The sequence below is a fragment of the Xenopus laevis genome, chromosome 5S (genome assembly GCF_017654675.1).
Source record: "Xenopus laevis strain J_2021 chromosome 5S, Xenopus_laevis_v10.1, whole genome shotgun sequence".
Classification (NCBI taxonomy): Eukaryota; Metazoa; Chordata; class Amphibia; order Anura; family Pipidae; genus Xenopus; species Xenopus laevis.
The window spans coordinates 58,534,356-58,558,129 of NC_054380.1; positions in this window are offsets into that span (position 1 = coordinate 58,534,356).

Sequence of the window (23,774 nt, forward strand, 5' to 3'; positions counted from 1 at the left end):
TCCCTTTAAAGGGAACTCCCTCTAATCCTGAAAGACTTATTTAATTGCCTCCCCTGGTGGCAGTCCTCTCAGACAATAGCCTTTCTTCCATTTATGATAGAAATATGGGTTGCTTGTCTATTTCTATGAACATGAATACATTATTGGTATCATTATTGATATGTGGTCCTAAGGTCGGTCCTAAGGTCACTAAAGGCTCGAGTGTGGGGCATCCAATATGATGCCCTTGACCAAAGCAACTGCACCTTGATGTGTGCTTTTCACACTGCCCCTTCAACATCAACAATGATTTGTGCTGGATTGGGGTAGGCATAAAAAAAATAAACAATTGCAATTTAACATTTTGTTTTTTATGGACACAAATAGGGGAATGTAGTATGTTTGGAATGTTTGCTTAGTGATATAATATTCAACAGATGATTTTAGATTGTGAGCAATGCTAAACATACAAAAACACCATTTTAAACAACGCTTGTTATTTTTAATTACATTCACTCTAAAATATCAATCAAACATACCATCTCTTAGACACAAACACGCTCAATATTGAGTTGTTTTATTATACAGTATATAAGTCCAAATTGGTTAAAATATACTAGATGATGCTCATTGCTCACCACTGGGATCACCTAACTATACTGTAGCTGGAAAGGGTGAGAGCTGCAACATGGAGTTGGCTACTGCTCCTGCAATTTAATTGATGCTTTCAAGGTTAAAACCCCCTGAGGATTTCTTGTATTTGTCTGTATGAACTTTTTGGTCGCAGCCGCATTGCACCCCTGCTTAATGGTTTTAAAATTGGGGGTAAGCACAACTTTTCTTTGTTTGTTATAGTTTATACAGAAGCCGTGGCCAGCTCCACATTGTAGCTCCCATCCTTTTCAGCTAAAGTCAGGTGATCCCAGTGGTGGCCAATAAAGGTGCAATCATGTTTGGGAAAGAAGCAAGTCAAGGCAGGTAAAACTTAGTCCCTCTGTAAAATGTATAATGAAGTAATAGAATTCTTAATGAATTAGATGAAAATTGAGTGTAGGTCTGGGGAAGAATTTGATGTAGTGGGTCAGCTTGAATATATTGCAATATATGGACAAACAATCCCTTTTTTGTTTAAAGGAGAGGGTATTTCATTGGTAGCTTAAGGCACAAAATGTATTTTATTTCATTACACACAATTGCATTAGGAACACTGCACATTCTATTCCAAATCAAAACATGAAGAAAAATGAATCAAATTTGTGTTATTCTTTTACAAAAATAAAAAAAAAGGGAATGTGTGGCTGTTCAAAAAATCACCCCACAAGTTTTCTACTGGATTATGGTCCGGGGATTGGGCTGGCTACTCCATAACGTCAATCTTGTTGGTCTGGAACCAAGATGTTGCTTGTTTACTGGTGTGTTTAGGGTCATTATCTTGTTGAAACATCCATTTCAAGGGCATTTCCTCTTCGATAAGGCAACATGACCTCTTCAAGTATTTTGATGTATTTAAACTGATCCATGATCCCTGGTATGCGATAACCAAAGTATGAGAAACATCCCCATATCATGATGCTTGCACCACCATGCTTCACTGTCTTCATAGTGTACTGTGGCTTGAATTCAGTGTTTCAGGGTCATCTGACAAACTGTCTGCAGCATTTAGACCCAAAAAGAACAATCTTGCTTTCATGAGTCCACAAAATGCTGCACATTTTCTCTTTTTTTCAACAATGGGACTTTGTGGGGGCTTTTTGCTGATAGCTTGGCTTCACATAGGCGTCTTCTAAATGTAACAGTAGAGTAACTTTAGAGCTTCTTTGATCCTTTTTTTCTTTGGAGCTAATCATTGGCTGAGTCTTTGCCATTTTGGCCATTTCTATTCATTTGAATTATAGTTTTTCGTTTTCTTCCCATCTTTCAGGTTTGGTTGCCATTGTAGCATTTTAGGTCTTTTTAGCTGAGCAGCCTATAGTTTTTTGCACTTCTTCCTCTGGAACAACTGGCAGTTAGGCAGGTTAAAAAAAGTTAAAAGGTTGAACTTGATGGATGTGTGTCTTTTTTCAGACTAACTTACTACAGTATATTACTATGTTACTATGTTCTTTATATGTTTTTCCGTGTCCAATGAACTTTTTAATAAAAGTACACTGTTTTTCTGACCCATTTTACTCAGATTTTCAGAGATTTTCATTTGCTGCCTTCTTAAATAAGGGCTGTAATTGACACCTGTTTTCACAGAATGAATGACCTCACTAATTCAACTCCACACTGCTATTATATGGAACAAGCTATTATTATTTTGAATAAGCCTAAAATTAATGATTCAATTACACAGAATCAGCAGCATGCATGGCATGACTGTTGGGTCTGTTGCTTTCTATTACTCTAATCTCACGGCACAGTTGGCACTTTTTTCCTTATCATTATTTACAATATTTATTTGCTGGCATTTAGTGAAAAGCTTTCAATGGGTTATTGCAGGTTTGGTATTTCAGTATTTGGCTCACGAAAATTGACCACAGCACAAATAACAAATATTTTTAATAAGCTCCAAGTTAGTGTAGATGTTTTAAGTTGATTGCTCAGATATATGTCTTCATCGGGGCTGGAACTAGGGGTAGGCAGAAGAAGCATGTGTCTTGGGCACAGTGGTGGTGGGGCACTGGCAAGTGCCTACCTTGTGTTCTGGCCCTACTCCTCACCAGCCCAGGACACCATTGCTACACACTCCTCCTCTGACCTGCTTGTCACTGCCACCACTCCACCCCACTCTCTGAGCAGTGCTGGTAGCAGCATAGTGGGGAAATTTACTACAGAGTGGAGGAGCGGGAAAGGCATTTCCTGCCTTGGGCACAGTAAGCACTTGGTCCATGTCAGAAATCAAAGACTTTTCATGTATGAACTTATTTTAATTTGTTTTATATGAATGAATTCTTGCTATTCTTATTTCAGTATCACTGGAGGCCCTGTCCAGCATTGGCAGCATGAAGGGATCAGGGGTGTATAGGGACTCTTCACTTTTCACTTTTCTTCCACCACTTTTAATGATTATTTGTCATTTACAGGTATAAAACAATTCTTTCTTTGAATATACATTTTCAGCTATGCAGTTTGTTGGAGCATGGAAGCAGGTAGAAGCTATGAGAAAATATATTATCATATCAGTACTTAAAAAGACGGTCATTAAGAAATTTTTCTTTTTTACAGATGGAGCTGAATATCTTGTGCATTGGCCTCTAAATGAGTGCTACAGTATTTCTGAGCAAACTGTCTTGGGCCATAATGCACTACTCCCACAAACTCTATATTGGGACAGAGTTGTTTTTTTATGTAATTATCATGTGTTCTCATTTTGTTATATTACTGACAGAAAGACAAATTCTTTTAATTTTTCTGTCATCTGTATCCACCGAAACATGTTTATTATTTCGTGAAAATTGGAAAGCTGTCTCTGAATGTGCATTACTTCCTGCAGCATGTGTTTGGAATCCCAATAAAATCTTTACACGGCTCCCATGGCATGTGTTAATAAAACAGCGTGTTGTCTTATATGACTTCCACATTATCGGATTCATCTGATTTTGCTATATTACCATTTGCTACAGACTTTCTTAAGTGTAAGCTTTACTGGAATATTTGCATTATAGGAGTTCAGAAAAGTGCCTTCTTGGAAAAGGGTCACAAAGAGGCTGAACAGTTTGTACAGTGTTTATACAGAAAGAGACATTGATTCAGACACTTGGCCAATTTATTCCCTGGAGATAAAAGGGATTACTCCTAACATCTTGTTCCAAATTGAATCAAATTTTTTCTTCTCCAAGGGGGGCCTGAAGTTGATTTCAGAAACTGAATTACTTGCCAAGTGCCATATTTTATTACGATCAAAAACAAGACATTGTTCTGTGTTTGGAATTTTAGAACTCTAGATATTTGGAATCAAAGCTGCTGCGTTACTATAATATGATGTATTCTTGTATTCTTAAAAGATTGTTTCTTAAAAGATTGTAGATATAAATCTACTTATAGCATTTCTAGTTTATGTATACATGATTGTGCATCTTCTTTTAAAGTATTTTTACATTTTGGTATTTTTTTTTAATTTTAAATTTACTTATGGAACAAAATATCTACATGCTATATTTCATTGTTATTTTTGTTATAACAAAGCAAAGTAAAACACTGGGCTAGCAGTGAGTACTAGCTTGTTAAATGTCACAAACAGTTCATCAAGTAAAACAGCACAAAAACATTGCACACTTTTTTTTGCAAAAACAGGACAGTGAGCTGGATTTATTTAATTAATGTTTTGGGGGCCCAGCAGGACCCTCTGTCATTTGAGAGTCCCACATAATTATTGCCCTTTTTATTTACATTCACTTTCTTCTCAATCACTGTGATTTCTAGTATTTATTTAGACCTTACTATAGGACCTGATGTGTCCAATAAAAAGAGCAATCGTTTTGGGAGTTTTAGGTGGAGTTTATCCGGTCGAGTTTTTTAAGTGAATTTATAGAGAAAAAAATGTGAATTTGATCTATTATGTCCCAAAGCAGCAAAAAATCAGAACCTGAAAATACTCCATTTAAAACCTATTGAATTCATGTAAAAGCCAATGGCAGACGTCCTTTTAACCATTTAAAGTTGTTTTTTGCCTTAATGATTTTCTGGTTTTCACTTGAAAACCCTACAAATTTGAGTTGTGCAATTAGAGCATCAAATAAAAAAGTTGCCCGATTCATATTAAGGGGCACATTTACCTAGGGTCGAATATCTATGGTTAATTAACCCTTGATATTCGACCGTCAAAGTAAAATCCTTCAACTTCGAATATCGAAGTCGAAGGATTTTGCGCTATTCCTACAATCGAAGGAATAATCTTTCAACTGAACGATTAAATCCTTCGAATCGAACGATCTGAAGGATTTTAATCCATCGATTGAAGGATATTCCTTTGATCAGAAAATTGTTAGCATTGGCCTCGGTAGGTTTTAGGCGGCGAACTAGGGGGTCGAAGAATTTTTTTAAAGAGACAGTACTTCGACTATCGAATGGTCGAATACTCGAACGATTTTTAGTTCGAATCGTTCGATTTGAAGTCGAAGGTCGAAGTAGCCCATTCGATGGTCGAAGTAGCCATATTCGACCATTTGAAATTCAAACTTTTTTTCCTCTATTCCTTCACTCAAACTAAGTAAATGGGCCCCCAAGACATGATTTTGTCGCAACTTTTTGTTGCACCGATTTATTTTTATTGGTAAATGAAGAGGATTCAGGTTTTGGAGTTTGGTTTAATGTTTTTAAATTAAAAAAGTTGAGTTTTAGTAAATAAAACCTAGGAAAAGCAGATAAAATTTAGGGGATTATTTACTAAAAACTGAAAAATGTCTTATTTTATTAAAACTACTTCCACCAAACTGCCATCCACATTGTTACCTTATTTATCAATAAATTAACTTGAAAAAATCTGGTGCGGGAAAAGACTTGATAAAATTGTAAAAAAAAAAAACGGAAAACTCTGACTTTTTCGGATTATTGCCTAAAACCACAACTTAATCATTTTATTGTATGAAACCCAGCGCAGATCATGATATCTTCCAATTGTAAAAGGGACCTTTGCCATTGACTTCTACATGACCTTGAGAGGTTTAAGATAGAGTACTTTTTTATTCTAACTTTTAGCAGCCTTATGGTTTAATAAATCATGAAAAAAATTTAGTTTTTGCCCTTTAAAACTCTGACCAGAAAAAAATTGAGTTTAGTAAACAACCCCCTTAATCTCTATAGGAATGAGACACTAGAATTTTTAATGACTCATATGAGAAAGAAAGACTGGACAGACCAGGGGTGACTTTAAAGGGCATTTTTGGTAGCTCCATGCAGAAAATGTCTTGCCATCATTATATATTGCTATAGGCAAGTGCAGAGGATTTTTTTTACGTTTGTCTATATATGTTTATTCACAAAGTATGTACAACACATACATATATATAGCATATATCTATATAATATATAGATAAATATTGATATATGTATACACACATATATATGTATCCCAGGATGATGACACAGGAGTAAAAGGGTCAGATTTATCAAAATGTGAGATTAGAGTTTGCTACAGGAAAAACTCACCTATTTTCTATTCATTCCTTTGGGATTTTTAGAAGTGTATTTACATAGTAACATAGTAAGTTAGGTTGAAAAAAAGACACATGTCAATTAAGTTCAACCTTTTTACTTTTTTTAACCTGCCTGTCTGCCAGTTGATCCAGTGGAAGCCAAAAAAATGGATCAATGGATCAATGGATGAAAGAGTTCACCAGTTAATAAATGGTCATATTTATAGTTGGTTAAGTGGCTGTTTTTTCTTTGATTTTATAGTGAATATATTGCTGCTCATATCACACTATCCTGAAACCTTATATGATACGTTTAGGGTTGCCACCTTTAATGGAAAAAAGTACAGGCCTTCCTATATATGTTCAGTATCATTCCATATTAAAGGAGACATTTTGTGTAAAAAATAGGAACGTACCAGTGTGTTATACTCATTTAGATATAGAATAATTGGGCTTAAAAAAGTAGTGTTTCAGGCTGATTTAATATTTTTATTTAATAATTTGAATATTTCTGCAAAAACCCTAATAATCCCTCCCTTCCATTCCCAGGCTGTGCAGGGGAGCCGGCGGCTCTCAGCTCACTGCACTGTAGGACAGGAACCAATCTACAGCTAGCAGGACCTGATAGGGAACTGGAGCCTGTGTGATGCAGGGCTGTGATTGGCTGTCCCTTCCTATTGTGCTTCTGGCAGGGACTGTTAGGGCATGCCCACCCCTCATTTGAAACACAGACAGGGACCGGTGAACATCTATAGGGTGCTCCAATAAAGGGGCGATTTTTATAGATAATATACATTTTTAGCACCATGTAAAATCAACATCCTATATTACTCATAATTGCCTACAAAATTAGGGTTTTTTCATTTATCCTATGTCTCCTTTAATGTTTTCATCCCAAAAACATTTTTACAGTGAAAGAAAACATAATTGCAACCAACTTTCCGATAAACTTTACAGTGACTTTAAAGTTATTGGTAAATGTAATTGGTATTATAAGCAGTGCCTTGCAGACTCTTTATATAATACAGGTATGGGACCTGTTATTCAGAATGCTCAGGACCTGGATAACGTATTTTGACCTGAGCAGCATCAAGGTCGCCGGCTTACCCCCTTCTACCTAACCTCTCAATATACCATCTGCAATGCTACAATATTTATAATTTGTTTCTTCACTTTTTTGGATATATTGATTTAATTAAGTTAGTGTCTCCATATATTGACGTACTATGACTTCACCACACTCCCTTTCCCGCCACTCAGATTTTGTAAGGTTGGTTACTGTTTGTTTTAGCACTCTGACAAAGGCTAGAGTGCTAGCCGAAACATTAGTAATTTCTTTGCTGAATAAATACTCTTTTTTTCATCTGTTAGTGTGTGCCTCTGTTTGGACTTATAAGGTGATAAGATTCACTACAAGGTAAACAGATGGGAGAGCATCTACAAGAATACAGGTGGTATAGAATTTATACAGTGAGACATAACAAACACTTGTCCTTAAAAGAACCTTGCGGAGGTTAATATTATTAACGGTATTTTCCTGAAAAGTGCTGGTGTGTGCTTATTCTGGAGACAAACAACTTTACAGGCACAGGTAATCTTAGAATTCTGGGGACAAACAAATAACCTGAGAGGAAATAGCAGAGCAGAAATGTCACAAGCAAATAATAAAGTTTATAACGGTTTAGTGCAACCAGATTAGGAAGTGTGATAAGACTGTCTGGAAAGTAGGAAAGAATTATTGAGCAGATAAAAAGAAAAGTAAATACAAAAGAGGGGACATCTGGCAACACCGACAAATAAAAAAAACAACCCATATGTCTTTCTGTAGCCAGCATCCATGTATTTGATAGCTACATTTCTAGGCACAGTTCCTCAGTGCTATGTTATTTGTTTTAAACCAATTTTAAATGCGTCTTCTTTTTATTTTCTAAACCATTTCATAGTCATTTCATATAGCTAAATTGTTTTGCAGCACGCCCTTTTGAAAAACTGCTTTGTATTTCTATGTTTTTTTTTTAGCCCCAGGGCAGCAAATAATACGGTCAGAAAGAATTTTATGATGGTGGATTCAGAGATGCATAAGAAAAGAAAAACTAGCATTTGTATTTTGTTTAGCCAAAATTTAGGGTCAGATCAGAAAAAAAACAGATATCAAAAAAAAAAAACAGAAAACACCTCAGATGCACTGAAAATATTTTTTAGTCTTTATTGCAAATCAGATATGGCACAAATTAGGTCAGCTGAACAACCTGCATAGAAAAGTTGTGCTGTGGCTACAAGCCAACAGATTAGAGGTAGTCGTGGTATTTAAGGCTGTAAAATCCAGATCTAGCAGCACGTACAGTGTCAGCTTAATCACATTGGCGGGAAAATGGACTGTTATTATGACTGCATCTTCAGTTAGCTAAATGTGTGGTAATTTTCCAAGATCTATCTTGCATTTAGACAGAAAACAGTAGCCAGGATGTCTGCAGATACAGATGGGAATAAAGGAAATAATGAACAGCAAGCACTGAGCACAAACTATTTATTAACAGCAAGGAGTCAATATGACATATTAACCTGAACTGCTTTTGAGGTCCCAGCATGACTAGCTCAATTAATCTGCTCAATATGCCGACATCTGAGAACAAGTGGGATCTGAAAACATCTTGTACATCATTTGGTCTATTGCTGTAATGTTATTTCTTTTACTGTGCTGTCATTTTATATGGGAAAAAAAACTGTTCCTTGGTTAATCATTAGTAATAAGGACTTTTTGTTTACCCACTCATATTTAACCTATAAAAATAACAGTGCAACATGAAGCAGAATTATTTCTGTTCCTTTTTTGAGTATTTGTCTGGGTCTCCTATTTACTCTGGTTTTAAATATCAAGGGGGTTTATTCATTAAAGTCTGAATTCAAAAACTCGAAAAATGCAAGTTTAATGTAAAATCCCTATTTTTAGTGAGAAAAAAACTCAAATTTTTCAAGATTTATAAACCCCGAAGATGGAAAAAGTCAGAATCCTATAATCTGGCATCTCAGACCTACCAAGGTTGTATATAAATCAAAGGGAAGTTTCTCTGGTCTGCATTGGAATTAGCCCAAAAAAACAAAAAAAGCCTGAAAAAATCTAGCCATTCTGGAAAAACCTTGGAAAAAAACATACGATTTGGATTTTTGCTTGATTTTTTCGTGTTTGTCCCTGATCCAAATAAATCATGCTTTTTTAATAATAAATAAGGTCCAATCATGGATTATAGTTTTGATTAAAACTTTTTTGATTAACATAGTCCTAAAAATTTTGATTAACATAGTCCTAAGAATTTGGATTATGATAAATAAAGCCCAGCATGTGCTGTTGGACTCCGTAAACCAAGCAAAATACGTTTATTGTATTCACAGCAAATGATAATGATAACATTATTATAAAAATGTAGAAAGCATGGAATCTGCGGCAAATAAATGCCAGAAATACACTATATATGGGAGGATTGTAAATAACGTATACACACACACAAGAGAAGTACAGTAGCAGCATTAGTAATTTAGTCATTCCAATATGATAAGTAGGCTTCCTATCATGTAGATGACTAGCGCAGATGTAGTTCAGGTCCAGCAAGTTAAAGAGCACATCCATTAGGACCCACTCAATTAAATGTACAAACTGGACAGCGAGAGTCAAAGGCACTATTCTGGATTGCTGTTACAGGCCAAAGTCACTATAAGCCAGATTTAGTTCATTATGAAAATGTTATTTTATGGTTATTACATGAACATTTATGGGCGAGATTTAATATAAGTAGAAAAAAATTAATTTAGTTCCAGTTTTATTTACCATAGCATTCAATGGAGTTTTCATGGTATAAACAGTGAGAGTAGTTTGTCTCATAAAATGTAGCTGGCTCTTTCGGAAAGCCTGCAATTAAATTAGGAGATAAGCTTTTCTCATCATACTGAATTCAGCATTAATCATCAATCAAATCAAATGATACTAAGTATAACAGTCCTTTATCTTTTACCAATAGGTATCTTTCCAGGGCTGTCTTTAGTGGTTGTGCTTCTTTGAGCTAAATAGACTTGCTGGGCCCCATCCATTCAACCTGTGACCTTTCAGCTGAATTGCAAAATTTCAGATGCCTAAATATAATTATTAGGGACATTATTCTATACAATGAATTATAACAGATAGCCAACGCTAGCGAATCTTCACTATGAAATGCTCACACTAGTGAAAAGTCGCCATTGTTCGGCGCCCAGGACGCAACTTTGCATTTTAGTGAATTAGCATAGTTGCTTGGCAAAGTGGTATGAATCGGTCGCTGGCGACAATTCGCCCTTTAGTAAGTAAATATTTTATTGACAACATATGTTCTCTACTGCCCATGTGGATTATTTGGGAGTCACTCTTACATTCACATTACATTCACTCTTACATTGGCTAAAGCTATAAATCTCCTTGATTAGATTCATGGCTAAAATCTTTATACTGTGCTAACATGCCTGAACTGGGCTACTGCTGCCCACCTGGCAATACTTAGATAAAATGATCAGAACATCAACATGACCCTTTTTCTCCATTATACATCAGTACAAAATGGAATACGTGTCATGGAACGAATGACCAGTTTTTTGTACCCACTAGTCCCAGTGACCCGTCATTTGTCAAAAATCATGATCTGCATTATTCTACTTTAATCTTCCATATATATTCACATATAAATTCAATCTTCAAGTACAAAAGAAATATATATAGTATATATCTTTTTCAATGTTTTTCTAACCCTTTTAACTAATTTGACCATTGCATAGATAGAAACCAATAGTAGTGTGAGTAAGAATGTTATTTGGTTATAATAGACCCTGTGACTTGGAAATACCAGACAGAAACTGACGGATTGGTAGACATTAAAGGGATCCTGTCATCGGAAAACATGTTTTTTTCAAAACGCATCAGTTAATAGTGCTACTCCAGCAGAATTCTGCACTGAAATCCATTTCTCCAAAGAGCAAACAGATTTTTTATATTCAATTTTAAAATCTGACATGGGGCTAGACATTTTGTCAATTTCCCAGCTGCCCCCAGTCTGGAGCAGCACTATTAACTGATTCATTTTGAAAAAAAATGTTTTTCCCATGACAGTATCCCTTTAAGGGGCAGATTTATCAATGGTCTGATTTCAAGTTCATGGGATTTATTTAAAACTCCCAAAAAAATAGAACTTTTCAACGTTGGCTGAATAGGATCAACTCGCAAACTGGAAACCAATTTGAATCGAATTCAACTTGAATTTTAAAAACTCAATTAGAAAAAAACTGTCAGGAAGGCTGCAAGCAACTCCAAATTGATCCCAGGATGTCTCCGATTGACTTAAACAGCAACTTGGCCGGTTTTAGGTGGTGAATGGTCGAATTTGAGTTCTTAAACGGCCCCAGTATGATAAATCTCGAAAATCTAATTTGAATTTAAAAAAAAAAACTTGCAGCGAATTTTAATAATTCCGTAGTCAAATTTGACAGATGTGGCCATACAGGCATGTTGATGTGACTTTTAATGATAATCATTTGGAGTCTAAAGAAAATGTTATTATTAGGGTCAGTCCACACTAGCATATTCGGGGAGATTAGTCGCCCCATCGACAAATCGCCTCTTCTTCGGGGCGACACAATCTCCCTGAACTGCCTTCCTAACTAAAATGAAAATCGCCTGCAGCAATTCACACGCAGCGCTTCGTTTTCCATAGTCGCCAGAAGTTTCCTTGTGAGGCAACTTTGTGTGACTTTGGAAAACGAAGCGTGTGTGTGCATTGCCGAAGATGATTTTCATTTTAGCCGGCGGAGGGCAGGGGGAAGGCAGAAGAGGCGATTTGTCGCTGGGGCGACTAATCACCCTGAATCTGCTTGTGCATAGCATGGATGTTCATACATATTAAGGTTCAAGAGAAAAAAATGACATTGTGAAAAAGATAACACAAAATCAAACCTAAATCTCTCTACAGAGTACGTAGGATGTGTTTCCCTGACCCTAGAATACCAGAGTCTTCTAACATACCTGGGAAAAATTAAATGCAGGATGGTTAATTAGTAAAGAGTGTTGCCCTTTGTGCACCTTACACTTGTGAAATGATGTGCATTTTGAAAAGATGGCAGGTACATTCCATATAACTGCACTTTTTATCCACGCGTATCAGTTACTGCTTTACTTAATCTTATGTCTCAAAGATGAATCGGTTCAATTGAGCCTTCAACTTGTTATTTATATAAGCAATGTACTTATGATCTCCAAAGGTAATCCCTGTTTTAGATTAGATTTTCAGATCATCCATTGCCACAATTCCAAATAACGTCCTACAATGATCGAATACTTCTTCCATGTAATAGTTCTATTGATTTAGGTAAAACATGAGAAAGAAAGAAATTGTATTTTTCTAGAAACAGTATATACATTACATATAATCATATATACCACATTGGATGAAGCACATGAATAGTAGTCCAGAATGGTGTATACTTTTTGTGTATTCGGAATAGCAACTTGATCTTTGCACAGGATGTATTTGCAGGTTTCACATGTATGGAGTTATTTAACACACTAAGACAGGGCCTTAATTTAGGGTCAGGTATCATGTCACACTATGTGACCTGACTGAATCCAGACTCCTGGACTATTTACAACCCACCCGAATTCATTGTATTATCTCTACAATTGATCTCTATCCATCTGTAACTTCCTAATTTATTGCCCATGGATAACTTTCACTGATCTCAGTGTATGTGCTGTGCCTTTCTAGCTTTCATTTGTATTTTGACTGTGTCTGTGTGCTGTAAGCTGTTACCTACCAACCAGCTATTCAGTACAGTAGGAAGTGACACAGCAGCTAGTGAGTGGCGGGCAGGAAGTGGTAGTCACAGAGACTGGCAAAAGAAGAAAGCCTGGCATAGAGAACAGCATGGCGAACAGAGAAAAAGGCCAGAGAGCTGCTGCTGGGCCAAGAGAGCTGAGAGGCTGCACCAAAAGCATTTATTTGGATTGGGCTGGCACAGGGAAGCCAGATACTGTGCCTGGAAAGAAAAAGAGTGTGAAAGGAATACACATTGGAGAACACCCAGCAGGATAGTCCTATCTAAGCATCCAAAGGAGCTGGTAGTCGCACTGTATGACTGAATGTGCTGGACTCACTTGAAGAGAGCTCTAAAGTATCAAAAGAGGATTTATGTGAGTATCCTGTTTAAAGGGACAGTACCCTAAAGAGCGCTAAAGATAAAATGACACTGTTATTGAAAGGACATTAAAGGACTTTGTCTTTTTAGTTAGCAAGCACTAGCAGGTTAGCACTAGCAGGTTAGTTAGTGAGGCCCTATTGCCACTGGTTAGGAGTGCTGCATGTACAAGTTGCCCATTCAGTTTATGATAAACTGTTAAGACTGTCAAGGTTGGGTTTTTTTTCTCTGGAAAAAAAGGCACTTGCAAAGGGACGTTATAGACAAATAGCAGGGGACCTTTTTACCCTTAAAGAGGATCACCCTATCAGAGGCCACCCCTTCAGACTAGAGGAAAAGAGGTCAGTAAGGTTGTGGAATGCACTGCAGGGTGATGTTGTGATGGCTGATTCTGTAAATGCCTTGGATGTGGCTTGGATGATTTTTTGGATAGACATTATATCAAAGGCTATTGTGATACTAAATTCTATAGTTAGGATAGATATGGGTATCTATGATTTATCTGAGAGAGTAGGGAGGGTGTGTGTATGGATGCTGGGTTTTCATTTGGAGGTGTTGAACTTGATGGAATTTGTCTTTTTTCAACCCGCTTTAAGTATGTAACTGTAAATAAACATGCCAGTACCCTGTCTCTGTGTGTCAGATACTCCAGATATTCTAAATTTGCTATGTGCTTAGTTTTATCATATATCATATTTTTTAAGGTAAGAAATCAAGCATAAAACTAGTTGCAAGAGAGATTACCAGTAATATGCTGGAAAAAAATAATAATATCATTATTATGATGAACTCATTGTACTTACATATTCTTCTTCCTTTAATGATCTGCAGTTTTCCATTGCCTCTTATTATCTTTGTTTCAGTAGTTAGAGATACTAATTAAGCCAATTATAAAGCACACTGATATTAATGCCTTCATAAAATTATTTTAAAGGAATAGTTCAGTGTGAAAATAAAAACTTGGTAAATAGATAGGCTGTGCAAAATAAAAAATGTTTCTAATATAGTTAGTTAGCCAAAAATGTAATGTATAAAGACTGGAGTGAAAAGATGTCTAATAAAACAGCCAGAATCCAACTTCCTGCTTTTCAGCTCTATAACTCTGAGTTAGTCAGCGACTTGAAGGGGGGCCACATGGTACATTTCTGTTCAGTGAGTTTGTAATTGATCCTCAGCATTCAGCTCAGATTCAAAAGCAACAGATATGACCCATGTGGCCCCCCCTCAAGTCTCTGATTGGTTACTGCCTGGAGTCAGTGTAAACCAAGAGAGCTGAAAAGCAGGAAGTTGGTTTCTGACTGACAAGTTATACATCAAATCACTCCAGCCTTTATACATTGCATTTTTGGCTAACTAACTATATTAGAAACATTTTTTATTTTGCATAGCCTATTTACCCAGTTATTATTTTTGCACTGAACAATTCCTTTAAGGACTACTTTTGCAAGCATACAAGGGATGGATAACTTGGCATGCTTTCACTGACAGCAGTTGCTGCTAATATTTTCACATATCTCCCAGAGCGTAATTGTATGTGGAACTTTTCTATTACAGGTATAGGATCTGTTATCCAGAATGCTCGGGACCTGGGGCTTTCCGGATAAGGGGTCTTTCCGTAATTTGGATCTTCGAGTCTTAAGTCTACTAAAAAATAATGTAAACATTAAATAAGCCCAATACACTGGTTATGCTTCCAATAAAGATTAATTATATCTTAGTTTGAATCAAGTACAAGCTACTGTTTTATTATTACAGAGAAAAAGGAAATCATTTTTAAAAATTTGGATTATTTCATTATAATGGAGTCTATGGGAGATGATCTTTCTGGGTAATGGGTTTCCGGATAAGGGATCCCATACCTGTACCATTCTGCTTTTTGCATCTTGGCATTTCCTCCATTTCTTATTATTTTGGCAAGATTGTTTGCAAGGGCACTGTATAATTAATGTGCTAGGATAAAAACATATTTAAAACTTCTACCCCTTCTACTGAACAAGAGCCAAGTGTTGGGCCATAAATTAAAAATATGGGAAGTGTAAAAAAAAATAGGTTTCATTAGGAATCATTAGGAATCTTTTGACTGAAAACAGCATGTAAAATAGTAATGCGGTTTTGGAGAAGGCTATTGACATATTTATACTTGCATAGAAGATTCCATTTCCTACTACTTGGAAAACAACAGGGGTCCTAAACAGCAAAGAAACAGGATCAACTGCCTTTGGTCTGAAAGTTTTGTTAATATTTGCTACGCAGGAACTTTTGTATATATAAATATATAGAAATTGATCCTCAAATGGGAAAGAAAACACCACATCACTGTTAACGATTGTGTAAACAGTCAGACAAGCATAGCCACTTGTTTGCCTGCAAGGGCAGTTCTATGTTTTTCTGTTCTGTGGGGTGATTTTTTGTTTTTCTGTGGTGTGGAATGATATCTCTTTGCTCTTCCACCAGTAATTCCCTGTACTCCTGTACTCTATACTCATATGTTCTCATGTCATATATTCCCAAATCTTTAAAAGCCCTGTGATCTTTTTGTTTGGGTTTTTGACTCTTTGTCAGTTCAGAATACACAGAGCTTGTGTCAAATAAACTTTTGTCTCTTACTTTAATGGTCTCCAGCAACTGAATTTCCACAACAGTATGGTCTGAAATACCTCTGGTGTAAAACTCACCTATGCAGTGTGATCTGTGGCACTTAGAGTTCCTGCAAGTACCAAAGAATCCATGGTGGTCTGGGGGCAGCTTACCTACTATTATAGATACAGCAGTTGAAATATAAATGCCCCCTGTGCTGTAGCCCTGACAAAAAAATGAATCAAGATTATTATCTGAGGAGGTAAGGAAAGGTAAATGCATGTTACTACAATATGAAGTAATTTCCCTACTGAATACATACTGTAATTAAACTGCAGTTTGTAGTTTTCAGTTGTTATTGTGATGCAGTTCTCATAAAATAATTTATCATAAAAATATTATTAATCTTTCATATCTCCTCCAACAGTTTTGTACTACATTAATAGAACCCCTAATTGCAGAATTAGAGTGCATAACACTTTATAATACATAAAAGCCATGAATATCCTGTAAATGATATCCTTATAAACGGTGAGTTCTGATGTCATCAGTTATAAACAGTGAGTTCTGATGTCATTTCTGTCACACGACTCACTGAAACTTGTCTATTATAATAAATAAAGTACCCCCAGTTGCAAAATATGAGGATATTAGAAGTTACCTCGGAGTTGAAATTGAAATTATGAAATTGAAATTATGAAATTCCTCGGTAACTTATAATATCCTTATATTTTACAAGAGGGTGTACTTTATTGACTTTATAAATGTCATATTAATGGCATCCCTGCTCAGGTATCCATAATCACAAGCCAAGAAAAAATACCTTCTTTATTGTTAAATTTTTTTGATTAAAACAATAACAATCATTTACTTGTTTCTTTAGAAGCTTAACAATGTCATTCTCTACACAGATATTTCATTTTCACACGAGAACTTTTGTAGAATAAACTGGAGAGTAGAAAAGAGAATGCCAGATCCAATACTTTTGATTAACAGTCAACCCCCCTGGTAGTCACTAAACCAAGTAACACTGTACAATTGATGTGTTGCTCTGAAAATAATATTTATATAATGCTTAATTAAGATTTAGATTTTTTCCATATGCCTGATTTTATTTCCAAACCATCCAACTTCCCATTATAATATAATATACTATATTAGGGGATTAGTTTATTATCAGCCCCCTCCCAGCAAATATACCCCTACCTATGGCAGGTAGGGGTATATTACTGCAGGCATGCAGTTACAGGATAACAATTATTTTACAGAGTATATGCAAAGTTCTAAGTCACATCGATTTCAGCTTAAATTTAGGTGACCGAAGGTCTCTTATGGCCAGCTACACTTTTTAAATTGTGGAAAGGGTACATTTTCACCTTCAGCCACCTTTGTTGTCTCCTGTATTTACCTTTTACCCCTAATTATCCTCCCCTTCATATGTGGACCCCTATACAGTATCCTCTATTTACACCTCAACCCCCCAGTCCCCTTCTATTTGTATTGGTGAGCCCTTTATCTTTTTCCGCACATAGCCACCACAACTACTGAGAGATTTGTGCCAAATTATACTTTAAAGGGGATGTTCACCTTTAAATTATCTTTTAGTCTGATGTCTGAGTGATATTCTGAGACAATTAGCACTTGGTTTTAATTTTATTTATTTTGTGCTTTTTGAGTTATTTAGCTTTTTACAACGGCTGCAGTTTGCAATTTCAGCAACCCAGTTGGTAGGGTCCAAATTACCATAGCAACCATGCACTGATTTGAATAAGAGGCCGGAATATCAATAGAAGAAGGGCTGAATAGAAAGATGAGTAAAAACAAGTAGCAATAACTACACATTTGCAGTCTTACAAAGAAGATGAGTAAAAACAAGTAGCAATAACTATACATTTGCAGTCTTACAAAGAAGATGTTTTTAGATGACCCCCATTTGAAATCTGGAAAGAATCAGAATAAGGTAAATAATTTAAAAACTATAACAAAAGAAATAAATTAAGGCCAGTTGAAAAGTTGCTTAGAATTAACATACTAAAAGTAAATTTAAAGGTGAACTACCCCTTTAAAAGTGGATGAGCGGCCATGGGTGGCTAACCATCCTCTGCATGTCTTCCATCTAGTGTGCCGACTTTCCAAGTCTCTGTGTGTCCCACCTATTTTTTCAAAATTTCTCAGATGGGGAGGTTTGGTGTGGTGTTATTTCATAATGTGTGCCTTATCCCAGACTAACTTCTTGTCTTGTGCTCGTCCAATTGGTCACCTGGGACCCAGCTACATCCCATTATACAAAAACCCCACTATGATCTATAGTGCACTTTTAGGTTTCTTGGGAACCCTGACTGGAATTCCATATCCTATTGGTGGACCTGCAGTTCAGCAGAGTGTAAAATAATTGTAAATTGCTTTAGTGTATTTTATAATGCTAATGAACACTGTCCAGTTATACAGTAGCAGAACAGCTAAAGGCTATACAATAAACTTGTATATATCAAAGTATAATGAAGCACTTTTATTAAGATTTTTATGTTGGGAGTTTAAATAAGAAATGATAGCGGGTTCCTGTACTTTACTCCAGAGCCTGTTCTGTGCCCAATGCTTATTGCAGGTTCTGCTAGCAATGTTTTCATAACAATGTGTTATTCTATTGAGAGCATTTTACCAGTTTATTAAAAACAGCATTTTCCGTAATTACTAACAATACATTTTCATGTCTTTAGTGCTAGTGATGTGCAGATAGTTGTAAGCATTTCCCAATATGAAATATAAGAATCAATAATACAGTACTGAGATAGTGTGTAAGTACCAAGCCTGGGACAAGCACATTGCTCTCTACGGATCATATAATCACACAGGAAACTCCATTTATTCCTAACCTTGTTTTTTTCACTTTGCCTCTGCCATGCACATAAGCTTCGCTGCCAAATAATTCTACAATAAACTCTCTGTGATCTCATTGAGGTGATTTCAAGGATAGCCAATCAATATCTGTGAGATGTTCCAAAAAGCATTATTTTACACAGATGATGCTTTGCTTGTGCCCTGTCCTGACACTGAAGGATAAATCTTTTTTCTCTCCAGAAGTAGGAGCAGGGCTGGGTTTTCTGTGATCTTGTGTAATGGGAAAGCTGGCACATCTTCCAGTATCCAGTGTATTGCTTAGAGATAGCGGGATATACAGCCTGCAGGACAGTGACAGCTAAAATTAATGAACCCGTCTATTATGATCCCCACCAGGTGATACCAGATATTGTACAGGAGCTGGCAACAATTCCTGCTCTCTTCATTCCACTCTGATTACCAAGACACAGGGTCATATTATTACTTATGCAATAAAAGAAAATTCCCCTGCAATTTACGTGACATTATAAAATTTGCTAGTGCTTCTTTGCACGTCTTACAAGTGAATGTTTCACAAATGTATATCCTTCTTATAATGATGATAACAATGATGAGACAATCTGATTATTATAAGAAAATATACAGTATACCATGGTGAAACAAAAATAGCCACAATTTTTACATTTGTGCAAGAAAGATATTTTCTCCTACATCACAAAGAAAAAAATTAAATAAGTGGTGGTTCATTCCCAGTGGAACCTGAAGTTTAATGTATCCCAGTCACAGACAGGAATGGATGAGTTTTATCAAAAGCCAGCAAACATGCCTGGCCCTGTATCTTGTTTTGTGCTCTTGAGAATTATTATTTCTCAGATTTTCGATGATATTCAAGTCGGGGAACTGTGACAGCCATTCCAGAATATTGTACTTCTCCCTCTGCATACATGCCTTTGTAGATTTTGAAGTGTGTTTTGGGAAATTGTCTTGTTGGAATATCTAACCCGTGCTTAACTTCAACTTTGTGACTGATGCTTGAACATTATCCTGAAGAATTTGTTGATATTGGGTTGAATTCATCCGACCCTCAACTTTAACAATGGCCCAGTCCCTGAACTAGCCACACAGCCCCATAGCATGATGGAACCTCCAACAAATTTGACAGTAGGTAGCAGGTGTTTTTCTTGGAATGCGGTGTTCTTCTTCCAAAGCACTCTGTTCCAAAAAGAGTGTGGCTTGTCTAAATGATCTTTTGCATACAGCAAGAAACTCTGTTTGTGGCGTGAGTGCAGAAAGGGATTATTTCTCATCACCCTGCCATACAGATGTTCTTTGTGCAATTGCGCTGAACTGTAGAACGATGTACAGATACCACATGTTCTTGCAGGTCTTTGGAGGTGATCTTTGGGTTGTCTGTAACCATTCTCAAAATCCTCCACAAATGCCGCTCCTGTATTTTTCTTGGCCTGCCAGACCTGGGTTTTACAGCATCTGTGCTTGTAGACTTCCATTTCCGGATTACATTCCTTACAGTTGAAACTGACAATTTAAACTTCTGAGATAGCTTTTTATAGCCTTCTCCTAAATCAAGGTACTGAATAATCTTTGTTTTCAGATCTTTTGAGAGTTGATTTGAGGATCCCATGCTGTCACTCTTCAGAGGAGAGTCTAACAGAAGCACAACTTGCAATTGGCCACCTTAAATACATTTTTATTTCTAGGAAATAGTATTGAGCAGTTACATGCATTCAAATTAGCAAAATTACATTTATACATTTTACACAGGGACTAAGTTTTACCTACAACTTACTTGCTGCTTTCAAGGTTAAAACTCCCAAACATGGCTTTCCTTTTATTGGCCACCAATGGGATCACCTGACTATAGCTGGGAAGGTTGGGGCTACAACATGGAGCTGTATAATGAAGCAATTAAACTTTTATGAATTGAGCGTAGGACAGGCCAGATATGGGATGATTTGATGTAGTTGGCCATCTTAAATATTTTGCAATATATTGACAAACAATCCCTGTTTTGTTTAAAGGGTAAGGCATTTTTTAGTAGCTGTATACACAAAATGTCTCAATGTCTTAAATATATTGATAATGTGTTGAGTGCAGAGGACCTCTTGTATTTGTCTATATGTATTTTGTGGTCACAGCCACATTGCACCCCTACCTAATGGTTTTAAAAATTAGTGATGAGCACACCTTGTTTGGTTAGAGGATCAACGTTTCGGTCCTGATCTAAGACCAGATCCACAATCACATGACAAGACACAAGATATGTTCACGTTTGCTTAAAGGACCAGTAACACCAAAAATTTTTTTAAAAAAATTGGTTAGTATACATCGAAAAATAAACACAAACACAAGTTAAACTTTTAAATTGCAAAGCCTTTATTAAAAAATAACTCACTGAAACTCCACTTCCTGTCCTCTTGAGAAAAGGCGACACGGCGACCATCCATACTGCAGCAGTTGATTTCTTCTCCCTGGCTATCTCTCCTGGCCGCCCTATGTCTGAAGCGCTCTTCTCTGCCGGCAAGATTGACAGCTGGTACTATGGAGCAGTCATGGTTGGCAGGAAATCGGCGTGTGCTGTCCTATGCCATACCCTTTCTTTGCAGGATCAGGACGATTTCCTTCTGACTGTCCCAGCGGAGACGTTTCCTTTCCTCCCTTGTCGCTCTGAGCAGTGAGACTGACAGGGACTACACGGTGTAGGAAAAATTTACTTCAGACTGTTTTCAGCTTGAAGGATATTCCAGTTATTATAAACGCATCTCTAATTTGTCCAGACACATCAGAAAACTGGGTGGATAACACCAGTCACTGTGTGTGTCCTGCCTTCTCAACTCAGTACCCGGACTTTCCACCTAGCACTTTATAAGACTTGTTTAAGTAACTTTTTGGGGTATCCCCTCGCTAAAAATCTATCCTCCATTTTGCTCATTTGTAGTTCCATATTTTCAACAGAGGAATTATTCCTTAATACTCTGCAAAATTGGGAAACCGGAAATGATGATTTAGTAGTTCTTGGATGTTGACTGTTAAAATGTAATAAAGTATAACGATCCGTTATATACCTATATGGAAATATTATAAGGAATTTCCATTACGTGTAATCTGTGAATCTAAAAACTGTATGGTTCATTTGCTAGTAATGGCGGTAAATTTAACTGGACCACCAAAATCTTTCAAATATGTCACCATTTCCCCACCATTTCCTCTATGCTAACACGCCAGATGATCAATATTTTTGATGTAGCCAGGGCCGGATTTATATAGCAGGCACCCCTATTCCCGCTGTCGTTCATCACCCCACTCCCCGCAATTTTATTCATTAAAATTTTCATCATCGGGACCACAGCAATGGAGATTGGTGCACAGGAAATTTATAAATCTTTTGTATCTCCTGCGCATCCCCAGTGTTTCTGAACCATTGTAGGTGGGTTGGGCAGCATGCTGCCCCCTAAAATCCTGCCTTCCTAGGCCCGGGCCTTGGTGGCCTCTCCATAAATCCGGGCCTGAATGTAGTGACGAAAAAATAATAACTTTGTTTTAAAACAGGGAAGATGCAGTTTAGTATTGTTGTGTGTGTGTATATATATATATATATATATATATATATATATATATATATATATATATATATATATATATATATATATATATATATATATATAGAAAGAAAGACCAGCAACACCAGGGTTTTGCAAAAAATTGAAAAAGTATTATTCCATATGTATCCGACGTGACGTTTCGATCCCTATTGGGACCTCTCAAGGTAAAAAGAAGAAAAAAGGTCCCAATAGGGATACATATGGAATAACACTTTTTCAATTTTTTGCAAAACCCTGGTGTTGCTGGTCTTTCTTTCTATATATATATATTTTCTTTACCGTGCACCCAGGTATTGTTTCCAAACAGAGTGCTGTCCACAACTCAAATATATATATATATATATATATATATATATATATATATATATATATATATATATATATATATATATATAGGGAAGAAAGTGCTGCAGTACACACATTTATAAAATGCAGCTTGCATAATAGGCTATATTCAGTTTGGTTAATGAAAAGTTACCATATTTAATAATACTGCCCAGTTTAAGTCCATTGAAGTCAGATTTACTCAGCACTTTTCTCCATGAAATGATAAAGTCACATCAATTAATTTGCCTTTCGTAAACCTTGACAAGTGGGATACAGGTAATAAACATTTAGATCAACACGTTCTATCTGATCTTATTTAGGAGCAGTGGTACACTCAGGCTCACCCTTTTTAACAGGGGCACCAGTGGAATAACTGTAATACAGCAGACCCCGTGGTCGCAGAGAGGCCGGACCACAGGGTCTGCTGTAGTGTAATGCTCCTGCATGTTACAAGAAAATGATCACCACCTGCAAATAAGCTTTTCAACTAGGGCTCAGAAGGAGGTGTGCGTGCAGCTAAGTCAGGCCCCCTAAAAAAATATTTAAGTCCCAGTTACTTGTAGTTATGTCACTAACGGTCATAGTCATAACACCGTATGTTTGATTTCAGGGTTCATAGTATGCCCTCAAAGGCATTACTAGAGTTGATACACAAACAATATAAAATACACATAGGGGACAATTTATTATGATGTGTAAAATGAAATGAAAAAGGCAAAACAGTATAAAAAGCTGTGTAAAATAAATTATTTATAAAGGTGTGCCTTAAGTGAATGCCTGATTTACCACTGTTATTTTACGCCACTTCAGAATTTTGTAAGTACATTCTGGCAGAAGATGCTCTAATAAAAAGTGCATTCAAAATGTGCTATTTTTACATGATGAAGCCTGACAATGTGTGGTGAATTATTCTGCTTTTCTTTTTACACCACATAATATATCTGACAGTATTATTGATACGGTAATAGATAAATAGTCAGAGCAGGATTTTATTCATTAAAAGGTAGCAGCACACAACATGAAAATTAAACTGCATAGGGCAGCTTAATCTGAGACTTAGGAAAAGTGATTTATGCTATAATTAAACCTAAATGAAATATACTACTTTTGT